Source organism: Micrasema longulum, unplaced genomic scaffold (genome assembly GCF_059751315.1).
Source record: "Micrasema longulum isolate JH-2025_06_02 unplaced genomic scaffold, ASM5975131v1 h1tg000931l, whole genome shotgun sequence".
NCBI lineage: Eukaryota > Metazoa > Arthropoda > Insecta > Trichoptera > Brachycentridae > Micrasema > Micrasema longulum.
Genome location: NW_028278122.1, coordinates 26,975 through 44,871, shown reverse-complemented (window position 1 = coordinate 44,871; position 17,897 = coordinate 26,975). Strand labels below are relative to the sequence as shown.

The window sequence follows — 17,897 nt, the reverse complement described above, 5'->3', positions numbered from 1 at the left end:
ACCCGCATAAATAAAGGTTTCAGCTCTTTAACTTCACAAACATCAACAGATGAAAGAATTAGAGGAATATAGATGTTCAAATATAGGCAGAATGGTGAATGTTACACAGTGTGTAAAGTGGTCACTTAAACCAGCCATTGATAGGTCATAAGCCCTGTAGATGCCTGGACTTCTATATTACCTTCTCTTAAATGTTCCTCATCTCTGTTGTAATATGTTAATATAAACAGCTCCCCAGGGAGTTGAATCCAGTCCTTGTCTACAAAAATTTTGACAAACTCAAAATATTGTTAATCATGTAAGGTACTATTTGTATACTTGAAGCATAATATATATCTTAAAGACATACAAATCTCTTAAGGGTTGTCTTAAAAAAGGGAAAAAAGTCAAGATAAATCTCCCAAGGGACTATAAATATTTACGTCTATAATAAGAATATAACTTTCTTTAGTATTTATTATAAAGAAAGGATAATTCTGGGTACCAAGAAATATAAAAGAGAATCACTACTCATTTTTGTACAAAAAAATATAAAGAAGTTTAAAATTGTATTAGTGGTAGTTATGTTGATTCTTTATCAGAAGTTCGAAGTTTGATTCCTGTTTTGAGGCAATTTTTTTATTCGGTGTTTTATAGATATATGTATATTTAGGATTTGGCTATAATGTATTTCTCACTGGCAAATCCCGTGCCAAGGAATATATTTGACAAGTTATTTTTAACAAAGAACTATTTTCTTTTATGGCTTTACTATAACTTTGTGAACATGACTTTTCGTTTTCTTAGGAACTAGTCAATAAGTTTTTTTAGCAGTTTCACGATTGTTTTTCCTTCTCACACTCCACTACTATGGAATTCTCTTACAAATATACATATTAAGAGACGCTACTCGCATTCACACACAAAAACACATAAATAAACACACTCACGAACTTCACTAGTTCATTGTATTAGTTTATATTCATATAATTTAAAAAGGGAATAACTGTTTTTTTCTTGAAAAAAATTTGTTTTTGCAGTTATTTCAGATTAGTTGAAAACATAAATTTGGCCAAAATTATAGGAACATACATTTTCCGTCGAAAAATCGATTTTTAATACCTTGCTAAAATATTTTTTCTTAATATGTTGATGTACTTTAAATTTAGAGTACGTAAAATATAAAAATATTATTATTATTCTAAGAGGTGAGAGTCGGGGCTATACAAGCTTCTGACGTCACTGCGACCTGTGAAGATTTATTGTTACGGGTTCCCATGAACAATTCTCGCCCTCCTAGCCCAGGGTACGTATTCTGACGGGAAGTTAAAATTTATCTTCAATTTCATCTACAAAGTAAAATTATGTTTTCATTGTGAAAAATTTGCTACAATTTTTTTTTCTAAACATGTTCAATTACCAGTTACCGACGAAGGTACTTTGAATTTTCTCACAAATATACTTACTTTCGTACAGAAATATCGATATTGGTTTATAACGTCTCCCATGAAGATAGCCGTTCATAATCGCGGCCCACGTCTAAAAAGAACCTGGCTACTGTGTGGAAGGCGAGAGTTTACAGTTTGATAAATCTCCCCCTCCAATTCCAGATCCGTGGAGTATCGGGCTATTAGTTAGGGAGCGAGCTTTTGAACGTCCCCATGTTTAACCAGTGGTCCCCCGAGGATGAGGCTCTTTTTATGATGTGAAGCATCACATCTTCTTGGGTTATCCCCGATCACTGGACTACGCAGTTTTTATCAGGTCATGGTAAATTTAATCAAAAATTATTTGTTTTTAATATTGTTGACTCCCCTTCGTGCTGCTGTGGATATCCTAACCAATCTTCTGAACACATCCTGTGGTCTTGTCCCTTTCCCCTTCTCTATGATAACCGAATGGAGCTTCTCGCTACTATCCGTGTTATAGGTCATGTCGGATATACAGATCTGGTGGCTTCTAAAAGTAATTTCAAGGCTTTTAAAAAGTTTTGTAATCGTTTCGGCGAATTGATCATGTCCAATCAATTTAATCCCAGTCAGTGAAAAATTCACTTCCCTCTCTTCTCAATCCAATGAAGTACATATTATGTACTTCTGGATTACTTTCTTTTTAGCACAAAGATGCTAAGGCTACCAGATTTCAGAGAGCTCCTTCAGGCAGCTTTTCTCGTTAGACAACGAGCAAATTTTCCGTGTATGTGGGCACCGCCAAGGAGACTTATGTCCTCAGATGCGGTGTGCGGTATGTGGTAGGTAAGCTTTAAAGCATCACATTCACATATAATGAGTATAGATGTTTCCTCATCGGCGCTGCAGAACCTAAATCTATAATTTTCGGAAAGGTTCTTTCTAGCAAGGTGATTGTTCAATCTGGAGTACCCTGTGGGGCTCTAGTGATAACCCTCACTTGATTTCGGCTGAGATTTGTTAGGTCGCAATATTAGGCCAACCTTTGCGAGTACCCTTTTATTAGTTCCTTTGCATGGCGCTGACCAGGTAAAATATTTAGATAACATTTTTTTATGTTTTCAGTTCATGAAGAATACAGTTGTGTGTGAAATAAAACCAAAACCCAGGACGAGTGTTTTCGATCCAATAAAATCCTGAATAAAGAAATCAAGTCGAGACGAGTCCGCCTCGCTGTGTAGTGATTGACGCGTTTGGCTTCCTTTTTTTTGGTTCTGGGTTCGATTACTGACCGAGACGTAAAATATGAATTTTAAAGGTTTAAACTGTATCTGGCACCAGAAGCGTACCTGATAACCTTATCTTCATGTAACTAGACTTCACAAATACCATTCTGACAGATTTAATATTGACAGTTAAAATGCATTATGCAACTTGATAAAGACTTTAATAATAAATACGTTCTTCCTCTTATTATCCTCTCTTCATGAATTCCTGTTCTAATCCCGCCTCATTCACAAAAACTGTTGATTTAAAAAAAACACCATCTTTTATTACCTATTTTTTTTTTAAAAGTTATAATTTTCATATATACTAATATAAACTATATATGTGTAGGGTCCATAGTTCATAATCGATGACACACACGTGTTAAATTAGTTCACCTGAAGTAGACTAATGACCGACGATGAAATGTCATCATTTTCTATCAAATCCAATACATTCGTATAATGTAACTCTTCTAGTATTGCACGTTAAAGCAGTTAAGGCACCGGGAGCATTGTTCTGCAGTACATTTCCGTCATCCCTACTATGAAAAAATGAACTACAGATGAACGTCGTCTATAAAGAGGCCACAGTCAGCTCGTTCAGTTAGTCAGCCCAACAAGTTCAGTTCACGTCAGACCAGCTCGACGACGTCACTCAATTCCAGCATGTAGCTCAAGTGTAGTCTATTCAACCCATCATCGACGTAACACTCGTCCGACATAATTCATTATTTATTTACCATGTAATAAATAAACATCAAACAGCAATCTCGTGTCTTCTCTGTCAATCTATTACTGGGATAGAAGCTCCAACCAACCCTCAGCAACATTAATCCTACATATGTGTTATATTTTCTTTGCTAACTTTGTACGATTAGTGGAAACCTGTTTTGGTTCTGAATTCATACAATTCTATAAAAATGTATGTTGAACTGTCGGTTTTGCAAATAAAAAATAAAAGTAACAGACCATCGAAATACGTTACATTTGGTTTACAAATACAGTACCCTATGCGCCACTGGATGAGGATAGGTAAATGATGACGACGATGAAATTAATTGTAAGAAACATTTATAACCTAAATCCAGAGATTCATTGTAAAATAGGTTTTTCTTTTATTAAATGATAAAATTATCTTGAAATTCATAATTAGGTACTTACTTACAAACCTTGAACATAATAATAATATAACTGGTATATAATAAGTATTTTCCTGCTCAATTTCATAAGTTGAAGTAGGAACCTTCAAAACAAAAAAAATATTCAAATTTAAACCCTTTGAACGAAAGGGTACTTCGTTATTAATATGTAGAAAAATGAAAGACATGTGCAGGGTTTCAGAGTACTTCAGTACGGCCAGGGTTGTTATAATACTTTTGCTATGGGTTGTAAAAGGTTTACATTTTTCTTTGCCGCCCTTAAGAGTACTTGAGACCACCTGACTCCCCTTTGTAACACCTTTCCACTCGCCTTACAATAGATACCATCGATAAACCCTTAAAAATGATGGGAGTCAACTTGAAAGGAAGTAATTATTTAGTTTATCACATTCGTCATTTATTTGATCGACAGCATTCATTAAGCAATCAAACATTGTTCAATGTTTGATGTTGTCCTTATAACGATAAATAATCTACTGAGCAAGTTTATTAAGGCTTTAGAAAATAAACGTGTCAGAACTGTGAAATTTATTTTATTTTATTAAACATGTACCTTCATCTTTAATGCTAATTTAAAACAAGAAAAAACCATTTTTACTATTGAGGGTATTAGAAGCAAACTTAAAAATCCCCTCCGAAAACGAAAAATTAATTAAATTATTATTAAAAATTATTGATGCCAAAATAAACCTACCTAAATAATAGCGTAATTTAAAACTGTCTCTAAATCTTGCAAAAACATATTTCAATAATTATACTGACACCGCAAACTTAGCTTCTCCATTGAGTTAGTGAAGCATAATTAGAAATCTCACAATTCTTTTTTTACAGTTTTTCGCAAATATCTCAGTAACTTCTTCCTAAATACGGGGTTTGCCTAGTAAGGTTTTATAAAAAAAAAAAAATTGTTAAATAAAAAGTACATTATTAAAATCAGATATTTCAAAAATTGGATGACTGTACTTGGACTTTTTTCATACTCAAAAAGATTCTCCATCTCGGTTGAAATATCTCTCAATATGATTAAGTTTATAAAGGGTTAAATCCAGAACTACTTTGGTGAGTTGTAGCCTAATATCCGTGCGACGAAACATATGGGAGAGAATATATATATATATATATTTTTTTTTTAATGTCCTGCCGGCAAAACAATTTTGTGACTCCAATTTGATTGTAGGTCACTTTGTTGATCCGAAATATAAAAAAAATGTTTATCACACTCACATTCACAACACTGGATTGTAATCCAGTATTGTGAATGTATAATTTATCTATAATTATAATCTATAATTTCTAAATTAAGGGTTCCTTGGTCGTTTATAGAAAAATAAATTATTTCAGAGAACAAAAAATAAATTGCGTTATTTCCAGATTGTTCAATCATCTCCAGAAAATCATTATTCGCGCACGTCTTCAAATAAAAAGGAAACTGTTTTTTTTTTATTTTACACACATTTTTTTACGTGTGTAAAAAAAACCTGTTCAATAAAATTGGTCCCACTGAAAAGTCTATACATTTAGAGAGAAACTTAAATTATAACATGTAACTTAAAATATCATTTGTTCCTGGTTGTGTCACTGTTAACTGTGTCTATAATCAACTAATGTATAATATTTTTAATAAATAAATAAATAACAGTAAAAAAACGCTGTTCTGCAGTAGTAGAAGTAAATACTTAAAATATTACACTTTTTGTTTATAAATTTGAATAAACCATATAAACTTTTAAGTCATACGTCGACCGGTTTCGAGGACTTCCCTTTCACCGGGATTTAAACCAACTTAGAACTACTCGCGTTGTTATTTATATTTTAAAATATTGTAAGAACGAAACAGAAGATTGAAAGGAAGAGAGAGAAATAAGATCCTATGAATCATAACCAGGATAATTTAAAAATAAAACTCGAAGTCAAATTAAATAGATTATTTATCATGGGAAGTTTTTGGTAAATGGCTTTACTTATCTATATTTTTTTTTTATTTAGACATTCTACCATTATCCATCCTTTTGATTTTTCCTTACAATATTTTAGAAAACAAATAACAACGCGAGTAATTCTAAGTTATTTTAAGTAGGTACAGCAGCCCACGATAAAAAAATGTGGATTAGTGTTGGTTAAATACTTTGAATTGACTCGAGAAACATCGTGATAAACATCAGTGATTGAGTACCTGGGGTGCAATTATAGATCTAACGTGGAGGAAGAGAAGACATAAATTTGGGGATTTTTATTTGTTGCATGCGAATATACTTCTTTTCACATAAGGCCACACTGATAACTTAACGTCAAATTATGTATAAAGTTGTTTAAAAAGCTGAAAACAAAAGAATACGCTTAATAAGGCTTAGTAAATTAAACTTAAGGTCGCAAAAATGTTTTAAATGAAAATCATCATGTTTGATTTTACGTGTTTATATTTATTTAACGTTCAATTATCAGTATGGCCACATATAAAGCCAAGTGTAGGCGCATGCAAAAAATGAAAATCCAGAATTAATCACGCTCTAGGGAGAAGAGAAGACTTAGAATAGCAACCCTGATGATGACGAAGTATCCTCAAAACCGGTTGACGTATAACCCAAAAGTTAAGGTGGTTTATACAAATTTATAAACAAATAGTTTAGAGTGAAGTGAAAAATGTTTTTGATAAAAAAAAAAATTGTGGATAAAACTTTACTAGACTTCGTTCCTCCTCTGAATTTCAGGACTGGACTTGTATTAGCATTTGAACTTTTTATAAAGGAATATACTCGTCTCCTACTTCCTTTCAGCTCTCCTCCTCTCAAAAGAAGTATATTCGAACTCGGTTGATGTTGTTTTATTAAGGTTCACAAAGAATAATGTCGTTTGTGAGATTGCCTTATTAACTTTATTCGACCTTAAAGCAAATTCGGTGGACGGAGAATAAATCAATAACCAGGACCAAACTCAAGAACTGCCGTGAAATAATAATGATGCTTGTTCCCCCAAATTGTAGACTTTTTGTCTTCGTAAATAACGTGAATTCTATCAATTGGTATTTACGTACCTACGTTGCATGTTATTATCTTGTATGAAGATAATGAGGAAGACTGATGCTACCTATTTTAAGTAACAGTCAATGTTTTAGATAGATTTTTAAGTTTTATACCTTTTCCATAGCATGGCAGCTACAGTCACATTCGTGAATTTTAAGAGTTCTGTATATGTTTATTGTTTATTGAACACCGAATATTCTAAAAAGCGTATGAAAATAAAGTGATAATGTTTTATAAAACAGATGTTTTAAATTCAAATAAATGGATCTCTAGTCAAATGTGAGAGAAATAAATGCACGACAATGATACAAATGACAAAATCACGCAAGAGTGCAAATATGAGACAGGTTTAATTGATAAGATTAAGAAAGGTTCACCAAGATGGTTGGTCATGTAGCATAAATAAACGGTGAAAAAATGGTAAATCGGATATTTATAACCAAGGGAGAAATGGCATCATCAGATAAACCAAAATCTTAAGTTGGGTCATGTCAAAAGATGAATGAATACGGAAAAGGCTAGTAAAGTATGAATGAATACTGGTATTTTAGAAATCAAAATGTCATCATCATCTCTTTCTAATTAAAGATGAATCTTATACCGATACCATACTATACTATTCAGTGAATATTTTGGTGTTTCTGATTTTTCAGAATCTGCGATATTTACTTGCGAATACACCGATACGTTTCGAATTTCACTATTTTCAAAAGCTAATTTAGCTGTAATGTTTATATGAATTATTAATTATTTCAAATTAATTCAAATATTAACAAAATTATTTTGATTATCACTAAACTAACGTGAAGTTATCAAATAACAATATGTCAAAACATCTGTCAATGTTAAATACGGCAGCGGCGCTGAAGATAAAGGAAGTACCGCATCTGCTAGTACAGTTGGCCCTTCTATAACGCGATTAATTTGTAGCGGGTTATTTGGAAACCGCGCTATAAAAATCCCCGAATTAATGCTAATGTCCACATGGAAACCACCTTAAGTTAATTTCATAAAAAATAAAATCGTCTATAAATCAGAATGATTTGTTTTGCATTACATTCGTAAACTAATAAAAATTTCATTATCAAAGTTTCCATGTATTCAACGATACGTCAAATAAATAATAATGTCTACAAACGGCAATATTTTTTTTAAATTTTTTAATTTTTTCGAATAGTAAGTTTGAATCAGGTGTTGGTTCCGTAGCTAGCGTGCGGACTAACGGATCAGAAGTCTGAGGCTCGATCAACACCTACCGCAATTTGATTAAAAAATTTCTAATAGTAAGTTATTTACAACTCCTTGAGAATGGCTCAAAAATTTGGATATTTAGGTAAATTATAACACCGCAAAAAAATATAAAATAAAAATTAAAAAGGTAACCATCGTATATTTCGTTTTTTACTTGCCAACATTTTGTGGAGGGTTGATGTCAAGAAAAAACATATACATATTTAATAATTTTATATACCCGCACATAGGAGATAGTGTATTTTCATTGTTAATAGTTTTAAACACCTCAAACAGTTTATTGTAACATGACAAATTAGCCGTAAAATAATGCTGTGATTTACGAAATTGGCCATTTAAGATCCAAGCCACAGTATTTTTGGCCTACTTTTTTTTTAAATAAGCTGAAAATCTAATAATCAAGTTTTCTCATATTGAGGGTAGTACATAAATGAAATTAGTTTGTACTTCCCGATCAAAAAACGAGCAGATAAACGCAAAAAATAAACTTTTCAACTCATTTACGTTGTTGGAATGTTGTTTTGTACGAAAAACGTGTTATATGGAAACCGTGTTATATGAGGGTTATTTGCAATTTTTGCTTCGCGTTGTATGGAAACCGTATTAAACATTATTTCAGGTAGGTTTGTTTTTTGTTTTGCAACTTTGTTTGAGTACCGATTGTTCAGTTTACACCTAAGAGTAATAATGCGCATGCTATAGAGGAGCCCAAAAGTAGAAAAACCATTATTTGACTATAATTATTAAGTTAGCTACAGTTCGCAGCAAAACAATGGGCCGTACCCAGGTCGAGAATAGCCAAATCTATTTTAATTTGCATTATAATTACTTTGAAATATGTACCTGTGTATTTTTATTATTGCAGGGTAATTCCAATTTATTTTTCTATGATTCTCTGATTGTTATTTTATAAAACTGAAAATAAATGTATGTGTTTGTTTGTCTGTCACATTTCCAAAACGGTAAAATCGAGTCGCAGCCGCCCGAAATTTGGACAAGTCATTCTAAATGCGATTTCTAGGTCCACATTGCTATTTTCGAGTCTAATTTAAATCGACCTCTACTCGATTTGGACTCAAACTTTTTAAAAGTAAATCGTAGAATACACATATCGAGACAATAAATACCAAAAATTAATGTTAATCAAATAAAAATAATAATCAAAATCAATAACCTGTAAAAACTGACTATTTGAACACCAACTGCTCTAACCAAACATACTAGAATTCACCATTGTCGATGTTTATTTATTGTAACAAGTAAATATCCAAGTTATTTACAAACAGAGCCAAACATATTGAGGAAAGCGTCATTTACGTGTCTGTTATCAAACAAAACAAAATGTCCGCCAGCAGGGTAAAGTTGTCGCTAACCAAAAATATGTAACGGTTTATTTTTATGGAAAATAACGATAGGGCCCCTCCATAGCTAGCGCATTACAATTATTATAAATACATTAATATTTGTTTATGTATTCACTAATATTTTTTTTTACAATTCACACTAAACAATTATCAGTAAATACCTAAAACTCCTTTGATTTATTAACAGAAGAACAACTGACTTCAAAAATATCAATACCATTAAATTTCTCTTCTGTTCCCTAGTTCGCCCGCACCTAGAGTATTCCTCTGTTGTTATCTGGTCTCTATATTATGATGTTCACATCAAAAATATTGAATCAGTTCAACACCAATTTTTAAGAAATATTTTTTCTTCAAGACCGTCAAAATAAAGCCGACCTTCTAGTCCTATTTAAAATTCTCAACTCACTCTTTGATGCGCCTGAACTACTGAGCTCAATAAAATTAAATATCCCAACTAGAAACCTCAGACAAAACTTACTCTTACATACCGATACCCATAGAACTAACTATGTTTTTTATTCCCTTATGCCCAGAATTTTTAGGTCTGCCAACAAACATACCAGTCTTGATTTCTTTGATAACAAGTTGTCTTCTTTCAAGCGATCACTGAATCAAATTTAATTATAAACACCTCTCTCCCGCTTCGACTCCCACCAAGTATACTAAATAACATTGTGTCTTTCTACTTTCCTTTATAATAATTTTCTATGTATAAATATGTCCATAAAAATGCTCATTAGGCATATATATAAATAATTAAATTACTACTCTGAGGTTTACACGCTCTTTTAAATTTACCATCCACATTGGAATCGGAATAGATATCGCCGATATTTTTCTACATAATATCGATATCGTATTGGCAGATGCGATTATTGATACATCAATGATATTGATTTCTGGCTGCGATACGATCCCGCTTACTATTTAATGATGCTTACACTTACACACACTTGAAAACTTACTCTCACACTAATACACATAAACACACATCTACACTTACTCTCATACAAATACACATAAACACACCTGTTTGTTGTAACACAATTTAATAATATGTATGATTCTTATTAAGAAACTTCGCTGGTCTGTCTTTAAACCAATTTTATAAATGTTATTTTGTCATTGTCGACTGTTTGTTTCTTTAAATAAATAAATCCCTGCATGTTATATATCAGTATTTAAAACCACAAGCTGGAGCGATTTCTATAATATATTAAATCTATTTTTTTTAATGAGCGAGTGTACGTTACTGTAGTGTAGTGTAGTTTTCTGTTAGTGTTGAATCCACCGGGCAAATTGTTTATCCTATTTATGTATCTGAAGCAAAGCTCCTTACAAAACACCCCTTCCTGATCCCTCGACATAATTGGCATAATCACTCATCAAACCACACGAACCCTGGTAGATTCCATTTTCACTTCCTCGTGCTGATAATCGGGGGGGCATTTTCTATCCCGACATAACAACATTTGGCTTCTTCCGAGAAACATGAGCAAGAGATTTTATCGAGCTCCACAGAGTAAAGTATAAATATATGTAACTAAAAATGGCGTTATTCAATCGTGTGGCAGTAGCACTGTAAAAAGCTTTGCTAAAAATTCAATTAATATTTAAAGAACCAACTTTGTTATTTTCCATGGTCAACGATTTTCCATCTTATTTGTGGAATGTTTTAGCTCTTTACCTTCACAATAATCAACATGTAGAGTAGTAGATGAAAAATGAAAGTACAAACATAGGCAGAATAGTGATTGTTACACAGCGTGTAAAGTGGCAGATTAAACCAGCGAATACAGGTCACAGGCCCTGTAAATGTCTAGATATTCATATTCCAGTTTCTAAAATGTTCTTTATCTCTGTTTAAATATGATAATGTTTTTATCCATTCTTTAAAAAAACGCACTATCTTCCCACTAACACTTGCTCTGTATTTGCCGGTCATACCTGAAATTCCGAGTTCGTTCTCCGGAAGAGCAGACGTTAATATTTATTATGTGAAATATGAAATGAAATGGGTTTTTTTTATAACTCCTGGGAGTATAATATCGTGTTCATGTATTATATTAACAAATACAGGGAGACCGCAGAGGAGATGGACTGATGACGTCGACGAACTCGTGGGCCATGGATGGAAACAGAGTGCCCAGGACAGAAAAACATGGAAAAATTTGGAAGAGGCCTATATCCAGCAGTGGAAAAAAAACGGGCTGATAAGACAAAGAAGAAGATATTGTTTTAACATATTGCAACAGAGAAAAGGAACATTTTAGAGTAGGTAATATAGAAGTCTGGGCATCTACGGAGCTTATGAGTTAAATAAAAACAGTAATATAAACAGCTTCCCAGGGAGTTGAATCCAGTCCTTATCTACAAAGTTTATGAGTTAAATATAAACAGTAAAATAAACAGCTCCTCAGGGAGTTGAATTCAGTCCTTGTCTACAAATATTTGGATGGTGATTTGGTTTAGCCGGATGAATCTCACCCGCATAATAAAGGTTTCGGCTCCTTTGCTTCACAAAAGTCAACAGATGGAAGAGTTGAGGAAATTCGGATGTTCAAACATGAGCAGAATAGTGAATGTGACACAGTGTGTAAAGTGGTCACTTAAACCAGCCAGTGACAGGTCATAAGCCCTGAAAATGCCTAAACTTCCATATTCCCTTCTCAAAAATGTTTTCCTTCTCTGTTGCAATAAGTTTAAATATGTATTCTTCATTGGTTAGGCCGTTTGCAAATGTGTCACAGCGTAAATAAATTCCTATACATGTCTCCCTTTCTCTGGCCAACTTGAATCCTGTCCCTTTCGCACCTGTATGAAATTCCAAAAACTATTTAGTTTTTTTATTTTGTCACCCGGGGTCAGTGTCCGCTTAAAACTCGACTAACATACACGTAAATCGCCAAATCGATTTCGGTATACCCCATCGCGTAAAAATAAAAATACAATTAATAATAAACTTAAACATAATTTATGTGACAAAGAAGAGACAATCAGTGTGGAGTTTTGCTGCTGTTTTCAAGAAGAACCAAAAATCTACAAAAAGTCAGTCCATCCCAACTCCTTTCCTATTTATTCCAATTTTTCGCTGTGACAAAAATAAATTTATATACCCACTGTCGAGAACCAGCTTACGCATTGCTATCATTGTTAACGTTAACTAAAATATTAAATATGTGAATAATTGCTCGTATTATTAACGAAAATCACTTTTTTACCGGGTCAATCAATATTGTAAGTACGTGTCAAATCGTAAATATTCGGAGCACGTTTAACTTTGTGCTTGTCAAAACGTAAATATGTGTAACACGTTTAGATTTACACAAAATAATCGTGTATACGACGATAAAATATTACGATTATCACACATCGGAAAATAACAAAGGCCCATTGTTATTACACAAAAAGTGACGTTTTGATGAAATATTGAAATGGATTCTGAATGAAATCCATGTTTTTGACTAAATTGAACGGTTTTTTTTGTATCGGTTATTTAAACCAAGTATAATAAACACCTAACGTGATACTGCAAAGATAACATGAAAAGTTAATTTGAGAAAATTATACTAACATTAATTGTTGTAAAAATAAAACACCGTTTATTAGTGTAACACGTTTAGTTATTTCAGAAAATATAAAACATAGCTTTATATAACCCGTCGATGGAAGAAGTGCTCTCCTGGAACCAAATGTTACACTAATAACAAAGTTTTTATTTTTATAATAATAATATTATTCTAACAAGCTTTATGAAATGCTTTCCTCATGGTATAGAGAAAATTTTTATTTCAATTGTATGGTCTGTTTATTTTTTTAAAAAGATTTAAAAAAAAAACTAACATCACTACAATATATTTGTGTAAGTACTGTTAATTTTCTTAAATCAAACAGTTTGGGTAGGTCGGAAGAAATTGCCTTAAGGCAATATACCCGCCTTTATATGTATGTAGGTATATAAACTGGCTGTAGTTTTTTCAGAACATCGAATCCACTTCATTTGTGTTATCAGTGTCCAGGCGTATGAAGAGTACATATATGTGTGTGAGATAGAACCAAAACCCTAGACGAGTGTTTTTGACTCAATGGCTGCTGTCAGGTAAAAATCCTGAAAAAGGAAACCATGTGGAGTCCGCCTTTTTGTGTTGTAGTTGATGCGTTTGCTCACCATTCTCTAGTTCGAAGGTTCGATTCCTGGCAGGAGGGACGTGAAATATTGATTTGAAAGTTTTTCTGGGCAGCAATCTTTCATTGTTCCTAGACTGGCACCTGTAGCGTAAGACTTGTCTTCTTAACTTCATGTAACAAATAATCGAACTGTGCTTTATTTATTTTCAAATACAGTGCCCTATGCCCACGGTGTGCAGAAAGGCGGTTTGATAACGATGAGTATATGAATCCAGTTTTATAATTCAGATAGTAAAATTTATAACATCTCGTAAAATTGAAATTACATTTATTAATAAACATTAATTAATTACTTACAAATTGTTATCCCACGCAAAAGATGACGCGACTGTTTCTGAAATAAAATAAAAACATAATTAAATTATATAGCAGTATTTAAAACAATAAAAATATATAAACCGTCACGCGGTTTTCCCGTTGGGTTGGCAGAGACGATATAAGGCCATATTATGTATTTAGATAAAGACCCCACTTTCTTTATATTCATACGTTTTTTCATGCAAACACGACAACATTTCGACTTTTGGCTTGTCAATCTTCAAGTATTTGTTGGATTTGGTCAAGCCATGCCTGTCAGCCATCCTGGTTTTATGCATCCATCAAAAATTTTGCATTGTTAATTCTTTAGCCAACTTTTATGTTCGGAAGCGATACAACAATATTTTCAATGTACCCAATAGTTTATGTTTTCAGAATGCGGTAGAAAAAAGCATTGAAAATATTTCTTCTTCTTTCTCTTCGTTTAGATCTGTTGATCAATTATTGCAAAAATCTGCTACTCTTGGGACATTGAGATCCAATTGTGTCTATATCTTTGAGATGGTCTACCAGGAAGACGATGTTAAATATTAGATTAATAAAATAATAAAAATATTCATTGACATTAATGTGTCAAATATCTAGTTATATGTCATTAAAAATAACCTACATTTTTGTCGTAAAATTTATTGACTTTTGTGGCTATGATGTCACATAAGTCTATTTAAAATATAAGTCTCTACTTGTTTTAAATAATTAAATCTTTTTTGCATATGAAAATAATTGGTAACAGATTATCAAACAGTACTTAAATATATATATAGGAAAAAATATTTGCAAATGGTTGCTGCACATCGATAGGGACGAGGTTGTCAATTTTTTAAAGTTCGATATTAGCAATTAGCAAAAATTGACAAATCTGCTTTCCTTCCATACTTTTACTTTTATTTGCTTATTTTATTGATATATTTTTTATTATGTATTTTTTTTAAATATAATTTAGTGTTCACTCTTACTTAACAAATTATTTTTATGTCCTATTTCTTACCAAAGTATAGAGTGAGTTTCTAGAAACCATATCTCAATTATGTGTATATTTATAAATAAATATATGCATATACCTATTCTTTTTATATTGGTTTCAATGATACTATTATTTTGTTTATTTTTTAATACATCTATATGTTACTATTATTTTGTTGATTTTAATGATACGATTATTTTGTATATTTGATTATCTATGAATCTAAATTTGTATAATTTTTATATTAATATTTATGTCTGATTAACTTTTTTACATTGTATTTTTTGGACTTTCATTATTTATTACTTATACCTTGTTTTTTGGATTGTTATTCTCTTGCATCACATGTCATAATAATTTAATCAAATTAATTTTTCAATTAAATTTTCATTGTTAATTATTATTGCTTGACGCGGGCACAGCCCAAAAAGCCTTAATATTTTCATTTATGTATTTAAACGAATGTAACTTTGAATGAATCAATAAATAAAATATGATGTTTAAATATTTGTTTATATAAATGGTTTGGTTAAAATACCATCTTCAGAGAGAATTTTCAGCACAGTCTTTTAAGAGCTAAAAACGTTGTCTCTTGAATACTTTTTTGTACGTTTTCTTTAACAAAACAAAACTCATATTGTTAAACTGTAGCTTAATAGCTGCTTTTCCCTATAAGACTATAGCGACAGGTAAAGTAAATTTCTATTAACGTAAATTTAGTCGACGTGTAGAACAGCCTTCCAGCACCAAAACATGAATAAATAAGGTCCAAAATGCTGTCCCTTCAACCCTCACAGTTACTTCTGCTCATGGTGTTTTATCTTGATTCCCTTTAAATGAAAAATATCCTTATTTACTGCGAGACAATAAATTCATTACCTTTTGTGAGATTTTCGTTTAAATTAATGCTTACATGTCATTTTATTAATTTGTAAAAACATACAAATAATTAAACTTATCAACGAACATCTTAACTTTTCTGTAAAAATACGTGTTTTACAAAACTCTAATAAATAATTTTAAAAATTCAGTACATTTAAGAACCAATTGGACTTACATTATGCTTAAATTTATAAACATGTTTCTGATAAACAAGCAGGCTAAATTTGTTTTTAAATTTGTTTATTTACAAATTTTATTTATTTATTTGTACACGGTAGATAATTTTTTGTAGTATTTTAGTTTCTCTATTTAAAAAAATGAAAAAACATTTTATGGAAATGGAAAAATATCTTTTTTTTTAAACGCATTTAATTTCCGCTTCCAAATTGGATATTATCATTCCCTATCGACGCATAATAGTGTACAGGGTACTTAGGAAAATCATTATCATTGGCATATAATAGTGTATAGGATACTACATTATTACACCAACTGTGTCACGATATTAAGATGGGTTGTAGTTCCATGGCTAGGGACTCGGGAACGGGAAGTCTGAGGTTCGAACCCCGCTCGATCACAACTTGTTTCCCATTTTCTAAAACGTTATGAAGACTAAAAAAAGATCCTTTAGTTGAAAATTTGGGTAAATCATAAAAACGGAAGTATGTATTTTTTATCATAGACAAAAAATGTGTAAATTGCACATGTCGTTTGTAATCACAAGAACAACAACACTCTGTAAACACTATTAAGAATACTCCCAACTTTTCAATATTGACAAAATGAAATAGAATTTCGTGTCGCAGTTGTTTAAGGGAAGCTACTAAAAATATTGATAAAAGAGCATAAAAGGTTCAGTTAAATAAATATTTATTCAGCAGTACCACGGAAGATAAACAGAAGGCAAGCGGAAACAACCCTTTGGCCGGAAATTGGTTCTAGTGCTATCTAATTGAGACATTTCTAAAAGCGCTTAACTGTAATTTCTCTCTATTTTGTTTGAATCCGATACAAGGCTACAGTTTTGTGAATAATAAATTCTACTAATTGCCGTTTGTTTGAGTAAAAAAAAACAACGTTAACTAAATAACTGTAAGACTGATCATGTCGCAATCTTGAAATTTACGAGTAACTCCAATAATAAATAATCAATGTATTGTCGTAAGTGAGTATTAAAAAAACAATGATTTTTTCATGCATATTTTGTACGATGTAGCCGTTTAACCAATTGCGCAAGGCCGCGGCACCTCCCAATAGATTGGAATATGAAATTTCCATAATCAAATAAAAATTCGCAAAAAACGTTTATTAACGTCCAAGGGGCTTTTATTTACAGAAAATAAAAACTATTAGAAAACTAAATCATGACTAAAAAGCAAAGTAATATTGTTTTTAGTTCATCAAAATTCCTGTTGAGAAGAGCTGAATTTCACCCCTTAGGGAGTTATCAAGATAAACATATAACAACAAAGGTATGAATAGGCTTATTATCTGTCTTTTGCTGGTCACTTTACCCACCGTATAACATACACTGCCTATGTCAAACATACATATTTCTTAAATTCTTCCAGCTGGACTATTTTGAAAAAAAATAAAATAAAAAAAAATCACGTCTAATTTTATATGCTTTCTCGATATGTAGCAGTTTGGAACACTACTCCGCACATATCTCGAAGATCAATACGTTCTTGTGGCCGAAGATGTATTCGCTCCGACAAATTCAATTCCTATTCGACGTAATGATTGGATTCTCACTGTTCCCTTCAATACCCGAATCAATTATTACTTCGAAGCAAAGTACTAGTTTTCATCTACAAAATACACGATAGGGATGATCTAAGCACGAAACTTTCCATTGTTATGAAGTTGGAGCGACTTGTCAATAACAGGTCAGGTTTGATGTTCTTTAAAATCAAGTAAAGCTTGCAATATTGATTGTAAGTTCTTTGCTGGTGTACCCTAGTGTAAACTGCGCAATAAGAATGGCAGAATGAAAAAAGGGAGCGAACCTTTGGATTCGACGCAAACAATTTTTAAAAAGGTGGATATTTTTTATTTTTTTTAATTTATTTTTATATACGGGAAACAAAG

At 31.8% G+C, this 17,897-nt stretch overlaps 1 protein-coding gene across 1 annotated transcript in view; it reads right to left on the bottom strand.

Moving 5' to 3' along the window:
• Hs3st-A (Heparan sulfate 3-O sulfotransferase-A) overlaps positions 1-13,979 on the bottom strand; it is a 228,658-nt gene extending 214,679 nt beyond the window's left edge. Inside the window, exon 1 of the mRNA XM_088231913.1 lies at positions 13,940-13,979. The gene's annotated coding sequence lies outside the window, so the exon portion shown is untranslated. The remainder of the gene's footprint in view (positions 1-13,939) is intronic.
• Positions 13,980-17,897: the final 3,918 nt, after the last annotated feature.